Source organism: Staurois parvus, unplaced genomic scaffold (assembly GCF_062004578.1).
Source record: "Staurois parvus isolate SC_StPar_1 unplaced genomic scaffold, SC_StPar_1.0 ptg000001l, whole genome shotgun sequence".
Classification (NCBI taxonomy): Eukaryota; Metazoa; Chordata; class Amphibia; order Anura; family Ranidae; genus Staurois; species Staurois parvus.
The window spans coordinates 8874596-8895212 of NW_028317797.1; the positions used below are offsets into that span (position 1 = coordinate 8874596).

The following is a 20617-nucleotide window of genomic DNA, read 5'->3' on the forward strand; positions in this document are numbered from 1 at the left end:
ACCAGTAAATGTGCAACATCTTGGTTCCAGACCAACAAGATTGACGTTATGGAGTGGCCAGCCCAATCCAATGCTGAATCTTAATCCAATAGAAAACTTGTGGGGTGACATCAACAATGCAGTTTCTGAGACAAAACCAAGAAATAGAGAAGAACTGTGGAATGTAGTCCAATCATCCTGGGCTGGAATACCTGTTCACAGGTGCCAGAAGTTGGTTGACTCCATGCAACACAGATGTACAGCAGTTCATAGAAACAGTGCTTATACAACTAAATATTAATTAAGTGATTCAAAGGAAAGCAAAATCTTCAAACATTTTTCAGTTTATATAGTGAATGTTTGAGTTTGTAAAGAAGAATACAAACACTACTATTTTTTTTGAACAGTCTAATAGTCACTTTCTTTAATTTTTTTAGAGGAACAACACAAATTTGATATATTTTTCTTCATGTTTTGATTTGGAATAGAATATGTAGTGTTCCCAATGCATTTGTGTGTATGGAAATAAAAGCTATTAGAAGGATTTTGAGCTTTATTCACTTTTTTCAACACACTGCTATTATTTTGAACACAACTGTATATAGATAGATAGATAGATACACACACACACATACATATACAGATAAAACTGGAAAAATTTGAATATCATGCAAAAGTTCATTTATTTCAGTAATGCAACTTAAAAGGTGAAACTAATATATGAGATAGACTCATTACATGCAAAGCAAGATAGTTCAAGCTGTTGTTTGTCATAATTGCGATGATTATGGCTTACAGCTCATGAAAACCCCAAATCCACAATCTCAGAAAATTAGAATATTGTGAAAAGGTGCAATATTCTAGGCTCAAAGTGTCCCACTCTAATCAGCTACTTAAGCCATAACACCTGCAAAGGGTTCCTGAGCCTTTAAATGGTCTCTCAGTCTGGTTCAGTAGGAATCACAATCATGGGAAAGACTGCTGACCTGACAGTTGTACAGAAAACCATCATTGACACCCTCCATAAGGAGGGAAAGCCTCAAAAGGTAATTGCAAAAGAAGTTGGATGTTCCCAAAGTGCTGTATCAAAGCACATTAATAGAATGTTATGTGGAAGGGAAAAGTGTGGAAGAAAAAGGTGCACAAGCAGCAGGGATGACCGCAGCCTGGAGAGGATTGTCAGGAAAAGGCCATTCAAGAGTGTTGGGGACTTTCACAAGGAGTGGACTGAGGCTGGAGACATGGGCTTCAAATGTTGTATTCCTCTTGTCAAGCCGCTCCTGGACAACAAACAACTTCAGAAGCGTCTTACCTGAGCTAAAGAAAAACAGACCTGGTCTGTTGCTCAGTGGTCCAAAGTCCTCTTTTCTGATGAGAGCAACTTTTGCATCTCATTTGGAAACCAAGGACCCAGAGTATGGAGGAAGAATGGAGAGGCACACACTGCAAGATACTTGAAGTCCAGTGTGAAGTTTCCACAATCTGTGTTGATTTGGGGAGCCATGTCATCTGCTGGTGTTGGTCCACTGTGCTTCATTAAGTCCAGGGTCAACGCAGCGTCTACCAGGAGATTTTGGAGCACTTCATGCTTCCTTCCGCAAACGAGCTTTATGGGGATACTGACTTCATTTTCCAGCAGGACTTGGCACCTGCCCACACTGCCAAAAGCACCAAAGCCTGGTTCAATGATCGTGGGATTACTGTGCTTGACTGGCCAGCAAACTCGCCTGACTTGAACCCCATAGAGAATCTATGGGGCATTGGCAAGAGAAAGATGAGAGACATGAGACCGAACAATGCAGAAGAGCTGAAGGCGGTTATTGAAGCATCTGGGTCTTCCATAACACCTCAGCAGTGCCACAGGCTGATAGCTTCCATGCCACGCCGCATTGAGGCAGTAATTGCTGTAAAAGGGTCCCAAACCAAGTACTGAGTACATATGCATGCTTATACTTTTCAGGGGTCCGATATTGTTCTATGTACAATCCTTGTTTTATTGATTGCATGTAATCTAATTTTCTGAGATTGTGGATTTGGGGTTTTCATGAGCTGTAAGCCATAATCATCACAATTATGACAAATCACGGCTTGAACTATCTTGCTTTGCATGTAATGAGTCTATCTCATATATTAGTTTCACCTTTTAAGTTGCATTACTGAAATAAATTAACTTTTGCACGAAATTCAAATTTTTCGAGTTTCACCTGTACATACACACTGCTTAAAAAAAAAATTAAAGGAACACTTTGAAAACATATCAGATCTCAATGGGGAAAAATATCACGCTGGACATCTATACTGATATGGACTGGGTAATGTGTTAGGAATGTAATAATGCCCCATCATTTGATGAAATGAAAATTATCAGCCTACAGATGACTAAATTCAAAACACCCCAAAAGTCAAAGTGAAAAAATTATGCAGCAGGCTAGTCCATTTTGCTGAAATTTCATTGCAGCAACTCTTAATGGAACTCAGTAGTCTGTATGGCCCCTACGTGCTTATATGAATGCCTAACATCGGGGCATGCTCCTAATGAGACAACGGATGGTGCCCTGGGTTATTTCCTCCCAGATCTGGACCAGGACATCACTGAGCTCCTGGACAGTCTGAGGTGCAACCTGGCAGCATTGGGTGGACCGAAACATAATATCCCAGAGGTGTTCTATTGGATTTAGGTCAGGCAAGTGTGGGGGTCATTCAATGGTATCAATTCCATCATCCTCCAGGAACTGCCTGCATACTCTTGCCACATGAGGCCAGGCATGGTCATGCACCAGGAGGAACTCCGTACCCACTGCACCAACATAGGGTGTGACAATGGGTCCAAGCATTTCATTAGCCTGTAGAGATCTGTGCGTCCCTCCATGGCTATGCCTCCCCAGACCATCACTGACCCACCACCAAAATGGTCATGCTGAACGATGTTACAGGCAGCATAATATTCTCCACAACTTCTCGAGACCCTTTCATGTCTGTCACATGTGCCCAGGCTGAACTTGCACAGAGTGAACCTGCTCTCATCTGTGAAAAGCACAGGGCAACAGTGGTGGACCTGCCAATTTTGGTGTTCAATGGCAAATGCCAATCAAGCTCTATGGTTCCGGGCAGAAAGAACAGGGCCCACTAGAGGATGTCGGGCCCTCACATCACTCTCATAAAGTCTGTTTCTGATTGTTTGGTCAGAGATATTCACACCAGTGGCCTGCTGGAAGTCATTTTGTAGGGCTCTGGCAGTGCTCATCCTGTTCCTACTTGCACAAAGGAGCAGATACCAGTCCTGCTGATGGGTTAAGGACTTTTTATGACCCTGTCCACCTCTCCTAAAGTAACTGCCTGTCTCATGGAATCTCCCCCATGCTCTTGAGACTGTGCTGGGAGACACAACAAACCTTCTGGCAATGGCACATATTGATGTGCCATCCTGGAGGAGTTGGACTGCCTGTGCAACCTCTGTAGGGTGCAGGTATCGCCTCATGCTACCAGTAGTGACACTGAGCCTAGCCAAATGCTAAACTAGTGAAAAATAGCTATACTCTGATTAAAAGGTGTTCCTTTAATTTTTTGAGCAGTGTGTGTGTATATATATATATATACAGTTGTGTCCAAAATTATTCAACCCCCACTGAAATTGAGTGTTTTGGCCAGTTTGACATTGCTTTTGATCATTCAGTCATCTTGCTTACATTTACATTAAAGAGGCACTTGTAGGTCAGACAAATATAACATAACAGTTATAATGAAATAACCACAAATGTCTTTTCTGTGCTCACAGCATTATCAGTTTTATTCAACCCCCAAGTGACATTCAATCTTAGTACTTAGTACAGCATCCTTTTACAGTTATAACAGCTTTTAAACGTGAAGCATAGCTTGACACAAGTGTCTTGCAGCGATCTACGGGTATCTTCGCCCATTCTTCATGGGCAAAGGCCTCCAGTTCAGTCACATTCTTAGGCTTGCGCACTGCAACTGCTTTCTTTAAGTCCCACCAGAGGTTCTCAATCGGATTTAAGTCTGGTGACTGCGATGGCCACTCCAAAATGTTCCAGCCTTTCCTCTGCAACCATGCTCTAGTGGACTTGGAGGTATGCTTGGGATCATTGTCCTGTTGAAAGGTCCAACGTCTCCCAAGCCTCAGGTGTGTGACGGACTGCATCACGTTTCCATCCAATATCTCCTGGTACTGAAGAGAATTCATGGTACCTTGCACACGCTGAAGCTTCCCTGTACCTGCAGAAGCAAAACAGCCCCAAAGCATGATTGACCCTCCACCATGCTTCACAGTAGGCAAGGTGTTCTTTTCATCATAGGCCTTGTTCTTCCTCCTCCAAACATAGCGTTGATCCATGGGCCCAAACAGTTCTAATTTTGTTTCATCAGTCCACAGAACACTATCCCACAACTTTTGTGGTTTGTCCACATGGCTTTTGGCATACTGCAGTCGACTCTTCTTATTCTTTGGAGACAGCAAGGGGGTACGCCTGGGAGTTCTGGCACGGAGGCCTTCATTACGCAGTGTGCGTCTTATTGTCTGGGCTGAAACTTCTGTACCCACATCTGACAAATCTTTTCTCAGTTCCTCAGCAGTCACACGGGGACTTCTCTCCACTCTACGCTTCAGGTAGCGCACAGCAGTCGAAGTCAGCATCTTCTTTCTGCCACGACCAGGTAGCGTTTCAACAGTGCCCTTTGCCTTGAATTTGCGAATGATGCTTCCTAAGGTGTCTCTTGGTATGTTTAACATCTTTGCAATCTTCTTATAGCCATTGCCCTTCCTGTGAAGAGAAATCACCTCTTCTCTTGTCTTCCTGGACCATTCTCTTGCCTTCACCATGTTTGTAACCACACCAGTAAATGTCTAGAAGGAGCTGAGTATCACAGTCATTTTAAAGCTGCCTAATTGGTGCTTATTATGCTTGATTGCTGCTCGGTGACATCCACAGGTGTTTTCAATACCTGATGGAAAGCACCTGTATGAACCTCTGTTCTTCAGAGTGGTAGTCTTTAAGGGGTTGAATAATTGTGGCAATGAAGAAACCACATAAGAACCATTTACTACTGTATTACATAAACAATTGATGTCATTTTAGTTGCATTTGGGTAGTTACAACGTCCTTGTAGGATTTGATTCTGAATACAATTCCAAATGTACACTATAGTCCCTAAACCCCTTTACAGCATTGGGGGTTGAATAATTTTGGACACAACTGTATATATATATATATATATATATATATTGTATGTAATGTAGTTTAGTCTATCTATAAATGTTTTTACACAAAAGTCACACAATTTTCTAACAGACTAGGAGTCCTTAGTGAATGTTGTGTGAATTTTGAGTAAAGACATTTATGGACAGAATGCTTAATGTTCTTTGTATTTTCTCTTTTCCTTTTATGACCTTTTATATTCTACTTTTATTTTGACTTTTGTCACTAGAAAAGGTCCAGATAGTTGAAAGGAGCTTCCATAACACCCAATAGCCATTTCAAGCCCATTCAACCTTAAAATCACAGAAAAACTCCTCTTTTGGCCTTTTCCCTACGTATTTAGCTAAAACAGCAAAATGTTGCTGCTATCTTTGAATTTTCTCTGAAATTCTGGGAAAATGTAAACTCTCTTTTGCTTCTCCCTATTAAATTGGCTATACACTGTACAATCTCACTGTACAATCCCCTTTGGCTATGTAATAAACAAATCTAAATATGCAATACGTATCAAATCAGACAGTTCTTTGCAATTCATAGTTTATTATTATTATACATTATTTATATAGCGCTAAAAGGTTTGCTCAGCACTGTACATTATAGTGGGGGACAGAACATGAGACAATACAGTAACAAAACAATACACGAGGAATTCAAGGGCCCTGCTCTTTCGAGCTTACAATCTAGGTATGGTAGATCTAAAGGAGATTCTACAATCATATTGTATAGTGGATGATCAGCATTAAGTTGCACACAATTTGGCCATAGTGCGTTGACAGTGGGAGTACCATTAAACTATGCTGTTTAAAGACTAATATAAATAATACATTTCCTTGGTGTGATCTGCGTTACAAATGAAGCTCTAGAATATATTAAAGAGTCCAGGAAAGCTTTAAATGCAGCAATGCAATAATCACACAATGTAAGTACACAGACTCCCATCCACATCCATTATCAATGCTTTGTTCAATGTTCCTTGTAAAGCCTTCCAAAATATGTCCCCTTGATATAAATGAATATAAAATAAATAAAATATGTGTAATGATTTTGATTTAAAGCTTGCTGTATCACCTTCATCTCTATTTTGTGAGGCAGACTTCCCCACTGCTCTCTTTCTCTGTGATCAGGAGAGCATCATCTCTCAACAACTGAAACTGGTAATATTGGACCTATTGTCATACAGTGCAAGGTTACTTGGTCACCTCCATTCCACAGATGAATGGACATGAATGAGAAGACAGTCTCATCCTGAAACAACTGTGCTTTGATGTATAGTGATACATGTGTCCAGAGCAAAGTTCAATAACAATGTTTCCTCCAGGGTGCAGGAATATATAAAGCCGGCGAAAACGTTTTGTACATTTGGAATCTTACATCTCTTCTGCTTTGAAAAGATAAGCAATACACTATATTTAATAACTTTAATACATGAGAACTCAGCATTGCAATCAGATTAACCATTTCAATAGGACTCAAATCACAGAATCACATTGGGCCATATTTAATAGCAACTGAAGAAAGATATACTGTACTGAGTATTAAAAGGGACAATTTAGTAAACTTCACGTTATTAGCAAACTCTCCTCCTACCTTCCATCCACCCTTCCACCAACTAACAGCTGGAATGGGGAAAAATACCTATCCAAATGTCCATTTTACCAACTGAAACCTTGGTCACATGATGATCCCCCTCTCTTCTTCTGTTTTTACTTCCTGGGGTACTTAATTGGGTGTCCATACTGCTGCCTGATTGAGGGCACACCTTCTATTGGTGGAGGCAACACTTCCAGTGGCTGGATCCTCTCATAGGCTTCAGAGGCAGGAGGTCTCATGGGGCTGGTGAGGGACCATTGTCCAAGAAAATAACAAGTAGGGGAAAAATGCATGGTCCCCAGGGCATGATATTACTTTGCTCATAGAGGAAACTGACTGGTCCATTACACTGCAGGATGGCTCAGAAAGAGTTGTTTGGAATCAGGAGAAGCAAGGTAATTGATGCATAATACACTACTTAAATTAATTTTTTTCCTGAAGTTGGGCTTTAGTAGAGAGCAATGCTTAATTAATTTACAGCCTCACAACAGCAAATGCTTTTGTCTTCTTCTCTTCTGCCCTAAAGGTGAGAAGGCAACAGTCATTTACATAAAATCTCCCAAAGTAAGGAGAATTTTCCTCTCAGGCAGCTGTCCCTAAACCAGTGTCCCCATTGGAAGATTTTCCTAATCTCTTGTGCTGGGGTCATCTATAAAATTTTGGGTTTCCTTTTACACTCTTTCACAGTGACAATGGTCAGCAGGAGAAAGAAAGAAAGGGGCGGATTCTTGTCAATGGGGACACAGACAACAATACTTGCAGAAGGTCTAATCCTTCACCACTCTTATCTAATATTACAAAAATAAAGTTTTGGAAAGGGATACAAGATAAGGTATACTTATATTCAATTGGGTTGATTTCAGGGGCGGACTGACACTTTGGAAACTCGGGCACTGCCCGAGGGCTCGGGGCCAGTAGGGGGCCCCATGAGATGCCCCTGGTACCTTTTTCATAGGATTTTTTGAGTTTGGGCAAGGACACAGGGGCACCATGATCCCCTATTGCCTGGGGGCCCCATGATTTGTCAGTCCGGCCCTGGTTGGTTTACTAAAATTAAATTAATGTTCAGATTAAAACGCTCTTAGTATGGAAATTTTCCCTTGGCTACATGAATGAGGTGAAGGTCTGCTGACTTCCATCATTCAATCATGTGCAAGCAAAATACTTTCTTTTTCTTTGCATGTAATTGGTTATTATTTTCAAAGTGAATTTTTACCACATTCACCAAGCTAAGGGGAAATGCCCTTGTGAAAATTCTGTTACAAAGTGCAACAATTCATTTGCCTGTAGTAAATAAACCCTATTGTCCTTGGCCAAAGTCTTCACCCAGGGCCTGAAATTTGAGATAAAATTTCTTACCATGAAATGTTAGCCTAGGTTCACATCTGTGCGAGTTTGCGGCCCATGTTTGCGCTCATTTGAATGGGCTGCTGTGCCTGCGTTTCCCACACAAAAGGTTGCAAACAGTTTGTAATAAAACAATATTTAAAACTTTTATTGAACCAGCAGGACATTTGGCTCAAAATTGCACAGGAATTCTTAAGAAAAATGATCTTATTCATACTTAGGTTTTAACACTATAGGTTGATTTACTACAGGCAACTACACCGTTCACTTTGCAAGAGACGTTACACTCTGCAAGGGAATTGTCGCAAGAGCTCAGTGGATGAGGTGAAGCTCTACTGACTTCTCGGCCTTTTGGCTAAGATCAAGTGTAGTATCTGTTCTTATCAGTGTCCAGTGGGGGTGCTCCCGACCACTCTGTCTTTGTGGGGTTGGTTGGATAGTACCCTCACTGGTATGATGGGGGTCCGGAAGGCTGGACCGGAGGGACAGAATCCGGGGAGCGCCATGATTCGTTCTGGGGCCTCGGGAGTAATTCCTCTGGGAAGGCTGGAAAGACCCAGTACCTCCTGATTTGAGCAAGCTACCTTGGTCTGGCCAGGGGCTGGGGACGCAAAAAGTCCGCAAACTCAGTGCCCCCTGGGGAGACGCGCTCAGGGGTGTCACTAGTAATACTTGGGTGTGGGACCCCACGGTGTGAAAATGACACTTGGCCACTGTTTTTACACATCTTTTTGCACAGCGCCCTAAGGACCAGGCCTTTTGGCTAAGTCCAGGGCAATTTTTGCTACGGGCCTCAGGGCCTGGTCTGTGCACAATTCGGCACGGTACCACTTTTTTATTTTTTCTTTCTCTTTATTTATTATGCACTTCCCACGTTTGTCACTTTTTTGCTCTTATGTGTGTGTTTTTCACGGATGGAGGGTGTGGGTCCTCGGGCCTACCCTGAAGTCTAGGGGGAGGATGTGTGGCCATACGGTTCCTTCCTCCCCTGATCCCTAGGGGACTCTTCTTCGGGAGAGTCCCCTTGCCTAGTACTGGATGTCCGGCTTCGGCTGGGCATAGGGAACGGTGGTCCACCAGGCCTTTTGGCCAGGAGGACCAATTGGGAACCTTGTCCCCGTCAGGAGCTTCGTGCCCCGGGGGATCAGGGTAAGCGGTCCAAGCCCCTTTAGGGGTAGGACACAGCACACCCCTAAGTGCACTTTTTCGTGTGGTGTTTTGCACTTGCACTTTTTTTGTGAACACTTACGGGTTTTTTCGTTATAGTTGCACGTTTGCGGACTTAAAAAAAAAAAAAAAAAAAGAAGCTCTACTGACTTCTATCATCCAATTGAGTGCAACCAAAAATGCTTTTCCCCTTTGCACATGATTGGCTGTTCTATGCAAAGTAAAACTTCATCAATAAATACTAAGGAAAATTTCTTTCCAGAGCGCAACTTCACTTGCAAAGTAAACAGTGTATTTGCCTTTATTAAATCAACCCCAATGCACCCTTAACCTCTAAGCACTTAACCCCTTGGCTCTGGCGCCTCCCGGCTCTTTAAGAGGTTTGTGAAGCCAGGAGGCATGGTGGGGTTTAGGGTCATGTGACCATTGTAATTGGCTATCACAGCGGTCACATTAGCCAAAAGTTCTTGACCACAAGTAGCGATTGGGACCTTTCTGTAGGGTGCCAGTAAATGTGCCAGGAGCACGCAGGGCATGCGCTCTCAGCACATCCTTTGTTTACTTTGGGTACGCATATATGCGGCCCCTCAGTGCCAAGGCCCAGCCACAGAGAGGCCGCATATTTGCGTGTGCTCGGCACCAAAAGGTTAAACATGAAAAATCCCAGGAGACTGCAGAATTAAACTGGGCCATTTACTCAGTTTCTCTGTATTCTCTCTTATCTCTGGTAAATAGATTGAGATATTATGAGGCTATCTATGGGCCAAAATCCCTACATATACATATTCTACCAACTGTTGCCTCACATGGGACTTTATATGGCAAATAAAATACATAAAACACAGTATATTTTATTGTATGCAATTTAAAATAAATTTACATAAAAACCACAATCTCGGCATGTTAATTCACCATTCATATAGTTGCAATACCCATACACAGATGGCTGGGACTAATTACATGAATATTACAATGCACCCCATAAAATAATTTCTTCACAGGGTGTTCCCCAGCCAGAGAAATCCAGTGTGTTTCACTTAGTTCCTTTTGCAAATCTTCTTTAGTTAAATGTTTGGCAATCTACAAAAAGATATGAAATACATCAAAAATCTTATTTTTACAATAATGTGGATGTACAGTATCTCCTTGATTGATACACTTACGTATTAGAGGGGCTACCACAAAAAAACTCATGGAAAAAGATTTAAAAAAATGGTCCAGCCACATTACATGCTTTTCTGTTCATTTAAAGATTTTATTTGTTACAGTCTTTAGGCTGATTGGGTGGCTGTTTCCTGGCTGGATTTGCAGCATATCTGTGGACCCCTGTGTGCTCACACACTGTTCTTGATGGCTGCTGAAGGTCCAGGAGCCTGAAGATAAGGCATCCTGTTTTTCATCATTTTTTGGCTGAATTTTTTTGTGATAACACATCAAATACTGTATGTATGGGCAACACAGTGGCTAAATGGTTAGCACTTCTGCCTGGCAGTACTAAGGTCGTTGGTTCGAATCGCAACCATGGCACCACCTGCCTGGAGTTTGCATGTTCTCCCTGTGCCTGCATGGGTTTCTTCCGGGTACTCCGGTTTCTCCCCACACTCCAAAGACATGCTGATAGGTTAATTGATTCCTATCCAAATTGGCCCTAGTATGTATGAATGTGAGTTAGGGACCTTAGACTGTACGCCCCTTGAGGGTTAGGGACTGATGTGAATGTACAATATATATGTAATGCGCTGCGTAAATTTACAGCGCTATATAAGTACCTAAAATTAATATTATTGTGGGAACAGGATCATTTGTTGCACATCTTTATGTAGATTGACAAACCCTTCCCTTTAGATTTGCAAAAGGAACTAATTGAAAGGCGTTGGTTTCTTTGGCTGGGGATCACCCTGTGAAGAAATTATTTTATGGGGTGCCTTGTAATATTCATGTAATTAATCCCCACCAGCTATGTATGGGTTTTGCAACTATATGAATGATGTCTTAACCTGCCAAGAGTTAGGTTTTAATATAAATTTATTTTAAATTGTATAAAGTAAAATACATGTTTTTTTATATATTTTGTTTATTTGCCATATAAAGTCCCATGGAAAGCAACAATTGGAAGAATTTCTGCTTATTTTATAAAAATTCCCATTGTTAAAAAAAAGGCAAAGCTGACGACATGAAGTGAATTTAATGTTAAATTAATATTATAGGTAATTCCACATAAAACACATTACACATCTTTGCAGCGAATGTATATACAGATGTAATAGAAGACTTTACACTTGTCTGAAGATCTCATATGCTATTTGTCTTTATTGGGGACTTAGAAAATAGAGCAGATTGACTATTCAGTAATTCCCAAATGTTTTCACTTCCCAAAGATTATTATCTTGCAATATAAATCCTGACCGCATCGCCATGATAGATGCACAGCGGTACATACAATTGTCGGAAACAATACGAAGCATAAAGTCCCTGAACCCACAGAATGATGTACAACATAAGCACAACTGCCGACAAGATCTATACTTTCCCTAAATAAATAATAGCAATTTGCCGTGAAAAATATATTTGCAGTGTTGGATGGACAGCTGCTGGAAGCGGCATGTCAGCAACGAGCAGGGAAAAAAATAGCAAGCGATGCTGAAATCTCCCTGCAGGACACAAATACTAAACAAGCTGTATAATACAAGACGACCTACAAATCACAGCTATCGGTATTAATAATGCAATGTCTGCAAGCAGCACAATTAATAGTAGCAAACTCAACCAGGAGTGCCTCCTGGTACCGGCACAGCTGTAAAATTAAAAGAATCTGTTAGTAAACAAAAAGTAGCTGCTTGCATAAAGATGATTTACTATCTAATTAAATGTCACACTTCATGCCTAGGTGCCCTAAGACGAATGATGATCATCTCTTAATCCAGCCAATTTAAACTATAATGTAACTATATGTTTGCTAAAAAAAATGATATTAAATATACATAATTGCTACACACACCATTTTGTCATTTAAAGATGTCCTAATATAAATGGAAAGGAGTTTAGCAAACTTTATTGGAGACTCTTTGTACCTTCTGTTGTTTAGTTGTGACATGAATTCTATGCATTTCCCCTTTACTGTGTGTGGAATGGGAGGGAGGATTGGGAGGCTATAGTCATATGATCAGTCTCATGGTTGTCACAGGAGGAAAAACCTGACTGTCAGACTACTTTTTTTTTGTTTGCAAATTGAAATTGAAAAGTCATATTTAATAACATAAAAACAGACTTGAGCTTAGCTTGTATCTAGTTGTAGGCAGGTGCAGTCTGCTTTCTCCACTGTAGGTGGCGCTCAGCCCAAGTGGTGCCACAGCCTGGAGATGAAGTCTAAGGGAAAAATGTTTTCTCTATGGTTTCCTGGGTCAATGAAGCAGCGTTCTGATTGTCTACGCTGCAACCATGTGAACCTTGGTGACCATCTTGGGTCAGCATGGTCTATTTAAGTCCCTGTCCCTGGGTTTTGGTGCGCTTAGTGCGAGTGGCTAATGTAAGGGGAGAGACTATGCATGTTAGGGACAGTAACTAGTAGTAGGGACATGATCCAGATGAGGAGGGACAGGTTAGGGACATGCTAACCTTACAGAAGCCTTAAATTTTGGAACTTGACCAGCCAGGCCGCATTTAATCCTCCAAACAGACACTGTCAGCACCTCTTCCCAACCACATCTGTTAATACATTGAATTGAGTTATTTCCTTAAGCGTCACTCTCCCACTAGGGTGTATGTAATATCGGACTTCTGCTTAATACACGTTTTAGGTTTTGCTATGACTGGACTCTGCAGTATAAGAGCCTACCCAGGGGCGGAATGACCATTTGGAAACTCGGGCACTGCCCGAGGGCCCAGGGTCAGTAGGGGGCCCCATGAGATGCCCCTGGTACCTTTTGCATAGGTTTTTTTGAGTTTGGACAAGGACACAGGGGCCCCATGAGTTGTCAGTCCACCCCTGAGCCTACCAGACCAATAAATACACATAGTCATTGGTAGATCTAAGGAAGACAAATCAAGGATAAGTTAGGTGCCAGGGGTAAATGTTTTCATTTAGATTTATGTGCCAATCAGTGCCTCTCCAAGAGCAATGCCATACTGTTTTTTTTTTTTATGTAGATAGGAGTAGAGATTCTTGTGACTCTCACCACTTGTACTTAGTGAGAGGTCTGCAAGTCCTCAATTCTTAATAGTCTAAAACACCATTACTCAGCCTGGGACCCAGGGAAACCTTTAGAGGTTGCAAGGGGTTCCTTGGCAAGTGAACATTGGTGGACTGATCTCCTGCCTATTCTGGCCACCAATGTATAGGAGCAATTTTCCAATAACCATCAACGCAATACATCATTAGTGTATGAGGACACTACAATTTTTACTATCTATGGGTTTTTTTTCATTAATATTATAGCATCCATTTCATCAATAGTACTAAAATATTCTTGTCATGTAGAGTAAGCGGGATGTTGAAAATTAAGCTGCCCCGGATGTCAAATACTCTAGGTATGTCACAACATTTGCCCTTTTATATAAAGATTTCTACAGCTTCCAGATCACTGTAAAATTCCATTGTTTATAAAATAATTTTAACTGGAGTCCCTTTCAACCTGACAATTATTTCAAGGGTTTCTCCGGTTGAGAAAGGCTGGTTTAAAGTGTAACTTGATATAAGTTGGCAATTTTGTAAGATTAAAGCCTTCATGACAGAACTGATATTGCATACGTAGAGCTTATGAAAGACTACAGCAGGTCAAGAAACAGGTTTCTCTTATGTAATATTAACAGCTAGTGAGATAGTCATTTCCTTTTCTCCAATTTATCACCAGGTGCTTCCAAAGTGACCTCAATTGATGTGGTCCTTCCTTTAGTGAATGACCTGAGGTCTAATTTATCTGTCAAGACCTATGACAGGACAAAGAGTTTACATCAAAAAGTTCCACATCAGCACTCATGGCCAGACAGAAAATTATAAAATAGACATATACTGATAGATCTTTTGTTTGGTACACTGAAAGACCTGAAATTTGGCAATTATTTTTACATTATATCTAGAGATTAGATGTCTTTTGCAATTTAATGTCAACATCTATTCCATGAACGGTTTTTATGAGTGATTCAGCTTAATGGGACAGAAGCATATACATTCACGAGATGTAAACAATCTGTCATTCAGTAATAAAGGGGTTTTGTCAATTAGGAACAACTACAAATTTCTTGATAGCTGTTCATTACAGAAAACCAGTAAAAAAAAAAAATGTATCATGAAGGTTATTGAGAAAAAATTGCTGGGTGCGTAGGTAAAATTCTGTTCCACCCTTAGTCAGTAAAAAAACCAATAAAAATATATATTGTTATACTGCGTTTCTAACAAATTAAAGCGGAACTATATTCTAAAACACGTTCACTGATCTATATCCCTCATAAAAGATAGAAATTCACTTTGTGTTCACTAAACACCTTTCCAAACCCAAATATTACCAAACTAAATTGACAGATGTCTAGGCTCCGCCGGGTCCTCTTATGTAGCAACCGCTTGGAGTGCAGACAAAGACAGAGCTCGTCACAGCGCTAGACATCTAGGGAAAAGGGAAAATTGAAATACACTGGGGGTGTGGTCTGGTTGGAGCCCAGGTTGAGGCTGTCATAGATCTTCTTACTGGGTTTTGCAGAGATGTGACTTCCAGGACTTTTCCCATTTCCACCAGATATTACCTTGCTAAAGTAGCATCACAGTCTGTGCAGAGAGAAGAGCTGTGGGTGTGGCCCAGCAGGTCCTTCCACAACGGCTGCCTGCAGAAAACTATAGGTGACAGTTGAAAAGACCAGTATAAGTAGGGAGAGCAGCACTGACTGGTCTTGATTAAAGGGCAACTCTTGCACAGTGGTAAAGTGCAGGAGTGGTTTCATGGTGGATTAATACACAAAAGACAGCAACATAAAATTAACAATACATACACGATAGTAAGGAACAGCCACACCCCCTGACATGTTTTGTCCCACACCGGGGCTTAGTCATACAGAGGCGGGGTGAAATACATCGGGGGTGTGGCTGGGGAGGAGCTGTGGCCATTCCTTAGTATATGTTGAGATCAGGCTGTTGGGATTTCAGTTCTCTTACACTGTTTACACGTGCTATTTCTGAGACTTCTAGTGACGTTGGCAACCATACCAGTGTGGATTACTGCAGCAGAGACTTTAGTGCCTTAGAGCGGCACTCCAAGCATTTCAGTAAGGCTAACAATACACATACCTCTTGTATTAACATGATATTTGCTTGTGCAAGCAATAATGGGGTCATGGACACATCCTAATCTTTGGGGGCAACTTATCCATAATCTTTTTCAAAACACAAATGAGAAAACTTCATAGAAAGGAAATATTTTGCTGCATTCAAAGCATAATCATTCTAGAGTTATAAAAATATGAAATTTCAGCTTTTGGGGTGTTGGTGGGCCTACACTCATCTACTACTTTATTTGGTACACATTGTTAGTACCGGGTTGGACCCACTTTTGCCTTCAGAACTGCATTAATTCCTCGTGGCATAGATTCAACAAGGTGTTGGAAACATTCCTCAGGGATTTTGGTCCATATTGACATAAGTTACTGTTGCCTTTCTATCATCTTGAACCAGTCTGCCCATTATTCTCTGACCTCTGACATCACCAAGACATTTTAGTCTACACAACTGCCGCTCACTGGATATTTTCTTCTCTTTTTCTCTGGAAACCCTAAAGATGGTTGTACGTGAAAAACCCAGTAGATCAACAATTTTTGAAATACTTCAGACCAGCCAGTCTGGCACCACCAACCCTGCCACGTTCAAAGTCACTTATATCCCCTATCTTCCCCATTCTGATGCTCAGTCTTCACCACGTCTAAAAGCCTAAATGCATTGAGTTGATGCCATGTGATTGTTTGATTAGCAATTTGTGTTACCAAGCAATTGAACAGGTGTATCTAAAAGTGGCTGGTGAGTGTATATCTCCAAGGATCACCTATCTCTAACACTTATTCTAACAAACTCTAATACTGAAACTAAACCTTAAAATAAGAATGGACGATTAGGCTAACTCTTAGGCAGCCCATAGACGATTTTCTTTTTTTTTTTCAACCAGTAGGTTGAATGAAGAAAAACAAATGCCCAATTCCCCTATCCACACAGTCTACACAGAGAGAAGAACAGTGGATGTGGCCCAGCAGGTCCATCCACAACAGGTTGCCTGCAGAAAACTATAGGTGGGTAGCGTAAATACACCGATACGCATTACCGCCAATAGCTGGCAGCGTAAATCATGCAGAAATTTCCCAACAGGCTTGTTGTACAGAAGTCTATTGGTCCCAGCTCAGTCCTTGCTGAACCAGCCAAATTTTGTTTCATGTATGGCCAGCATAACTAGTATTAAAAAGGTTCCCTCACCCCTACTCCTACCTATCTTGTATACCCTGTATAAAGAAAAAAAAAGATGTATAATAAACTATTTTTAATCTGGTTCAGTCAGTCACATGATCCAGCAACTCTAGCTCCCGTGTCAGTGAGCAGCTGCGGCAGGGGAAAAGAGGGAGCACTGACAGCAGCTGGTCCCTAGGAGCCTATGAGTGACAGTACGCCTCTGGGAATCCACAGCCATTGTAAAGCGCTCCCTTACGTAAGGGAGCTGGAGCTGCTGAATCACAGACTGGACCAGATTAATGATAGGTGTAGAGACGTTTTTTTTTTTTTTTTTTTTTTTTTATAGGGTGTGCAGGATAGGTGGGAGGAAGGAGGGAGGTAACATTTTTAAGAGTAGTTAGAATAAAGCTGGGCATAGACGGGTTTTTTTTCCATTTAGCCAGAGGGCTAAATGAAAAAATCAGAATGGAGAAATTCCCCTTGTCAGGATATTGTATTCTGACAGATGCTACTGCTGCAGTCAGAATACACTGACCGCTAAACGAGAAAAGTATTCCAATGTTTCCGTTTGACAGAAATCGATCATTAGATCAACATCTGGTAAACAGGGAAGGCCACACACTGATACAGCTTGTCCCTGCTGAACCAGCTTTAGCCACCGATTTAAAAATTAACAAAATCATAGCCCCCTGATCCTTCAAATCAAAACCCAAAACTTAAATGGTAAATCCATCTAAAAATTATCTAAAAATTATGTTTTTGTTGGAGCTGAAATAGGCGTGCCAAATTATCAAAAACAAGATCCATGGCATAACATATATGTATGTATTTTTTTGTATGCACATTATATATATTTGTACAGATGTATCTTTATGTGGAAACACAAGTATATAGATGTATACACAATCATAGATACACAATAATGGACCATTCGCACCTTTTGTATGTCAAGGCATGAGTTTACACTTACTAATATGCTTTTCTTGAATGAAGCCATTCACTTTGAATGGGCTCTCAATCCACCTGAAAGTACAAAATATTGCACCTGCAACAGTTTTTGGCAATGTAGTGTACTGTAGCGCACAGAGCATACATTAGTTTGCTATTAATACACATATACAGCATGTCAACACATATTAATATGTCTATAAATATGGGTTTAACTCACATTACCCCAAAAGGCAAAAGTCTATAAACATCCATTAGGCACTGACATTCCAATAGGAAACACCTGTTAGTTCATTATTCACAAATTAAAGTGGTTTTAAAGTCAAAATGTATTTACCATTTGTTGCCTCCCCCCACCTAAACACTAACCTGTCACTTCTTTTGATCCAGCGCTGTGCCCACCAGCAGTTCCACTTGCTTCTCTTTCTGCATTCACAGGCTACACTGGGAGCATTGGAAGCCATAGGCTCCTGATGCTGTCAGTCAAATCCTGTGAGGAGGGAGTGGGGGGGTGGCCGAGCCTCACTGTGTGCATCTATGGATGCCCACAGCCCAACTCAGGAACATGGGCATAGGCAGAAGAGGAGAAAACGACAGTGCAGATGGGGGACTCCAGAAGGGGCTGCTCTTTGCAAAAAATGTGACTAAAATCACTTTAAGCCTTCTGTCTCTTTAAAACGGTTTCACTAAATACTTACAACGTACAGTATATAACAGGGTCATGAAGTAGGACATGAAGCCTTTCTCAGTAAGAGCTGATTAACACATGGATTGAAGCACTGTTTGAAGCTCAGGTTTCACAGCTAATTGACACAGTAGTTGTTCAGCTGTTCAGGTCAGGTTTACATCAGGTTCAGGACAGGATTAGGTCAGGATTTTATTTTGTTCACACATGTGCAGTTTAGGAACGGTTCCCATAAAAGTCAATAGGCTGTAATCCGCACCTGAAATGGGCTGCACTGCTCAGAAATCGTACACAACTCTTTTTAAAACCGCACTGAATCCACACCACCAGTGCACTGGACATGTGTGAACAGGCACCATAGGAAGCAATGTTATTTCACATGTCATGAGGATTGTCATCGTTTCAAACCACATCCAATTTGCATATACGTGAACCGGCACTGAATGTCCCGGCATTATGTCCACCAAGATAAACAATGCAGGCCAATTTGACAGCAGCCCCACCCCCTTCTGTACAATAAATTTGTAATGCTGCAATCATTAGAGGAAATGCTGCGGCTCACAGTAATGCAAAAATAAAAAATTATAAAGAAAATATCCAACACCTACACCTTGTGTGGTATTTCGTACATACAGTATATACTGACAATGTTTTGTTATTGGTGCAATACTTCAATAAACAAGCTTTGTTAACAAGTGAACGTAGTGTAGACTGAACAGTGTTTTACTTCCACATACTGTAATGGCTCTCTTGAAATACCTTTAGCAAGCGGAAATTTTGTAGTGTTGTAAAAGTGCTCTCTCTACCTAGCCTCTCATTTGAAGCCATCAAACAAATGACCCCAGTTATGTGCCTTGCTTTCCTTTGGCTGAAAAGTACAGTTAACTGCCCTGTCAATCACAAGGCTGCGGCACATAATCGAATGCAGCGATTTCGGTCACTCCTTAGGGCAGGTCTGGTCAGGAGAAAAACATTCAGTGCAATAGAATGTTTGGGAACTCAATACATTCCAGTAATTGTCTGTGCTGAAATCTGACCTCAGCCCCAGTAAATGAACTACAGGTGTGAATCCCATGTCATCATATTTGCCTTGAGGCCATGTAACACTTTCTTAGATGCTTGGCCTCCTTGAGTGCCATGGGTAATTCACCATAACAACTATCAATATTTCATGTGCTTCTGTGATCTTTGCAGCAAAGGGGAAAAATGGCCAGGGGAGCTGCAGAATGGCAATGTTTTACATTGCAACCAACCAATTTGTATTGACATCGAAGAATAGACAGTAAGTGCAAACGCAGGAATTGTACAGTCTGAAAAAAACATTTACAATTCTGCAAGGATTTCCCACTCCAAGCAAAATACTGGAGTAGTTCACATTGACTAAAATCAGCCAAGACCGATTTAAGCTAAAGGTTAACGCCAAAACTTATGAAGCAGCTTCCCACCATCAGAAATACTGACTTCAATAACTTCCCAGTGATTACAGTGGCAAGATGTGTCAGCCAACTTCTTCTTGCCACCATGGTATCATGCCCTTCCAATAGTTTCCTGGCAACATAATAATTGATGGATACATGAATTACAGTCTAATGCCTTTGGTAGAGCCTACAGGGGGGATGGGTAAGGCTCAATGACACAGACAGTTGCTGGTGTGGCTATTCAGAGAACCCCTACATAGAACTTCAGAAGTGGTAAAAGATCACCAGAAGGTGATTAGGTGAACTGATATCTACCCAAAACGAATGCCACCCAGAATTAGCTTATGAAGCAGCTGTTCTTCAGCTGAAATTTTGACATCCTTTATTCTCAGTGACTCAAGTGGCAGGATATCCCAGCCCAAATTTACCATTTCTTTCCATAATGGTATCTTGCCATCGTCTAATAGATCCCTGGCAACATAATAATTGATGAGTACATGAAGAACAGCTGAACGCCTTTGGGAGAGTCTAAAGAAGCGGGGAGGTTAGGCACAAAGATGCAAACAAGTTAATGATTCTGTATAAAGCATTACAGAACAGAGTACACAGTCCAAATGTGCTTTTCTGCTCCACTGCAACCAGGAAATTTTATTCAGAGAAAATACAAACCATACTGTAGATGCAGCTACAAACATATAAACACTGCCAGCTACTGGCTGAAGAATATATCTCTACTGAATACTTATGTAGTTGTTGCACAAAATACTTGAACACTGTATTCCAATAAAACATTTGATGGGAGGGCTGTACAGGGAACTCCTATACAGAGAATCAGTCGTTGTAGAAGACCACC

At 41.1% G+C, this 20617-nt stretch overlaps 1 pseudogene; it reads left to right on the top strand.

Annotated features, from left to right (window-relative positions):
- The first annotated feature begins 8464 nt into the window (after window positions 1-8464).
- Window positions 8465-8621, top strand: LOC149474769 (U2 spliceosomal RNA; annotated as a pseudogene).
- Window positions 8622-20617: the final 11996 nt, after the last annotated feature.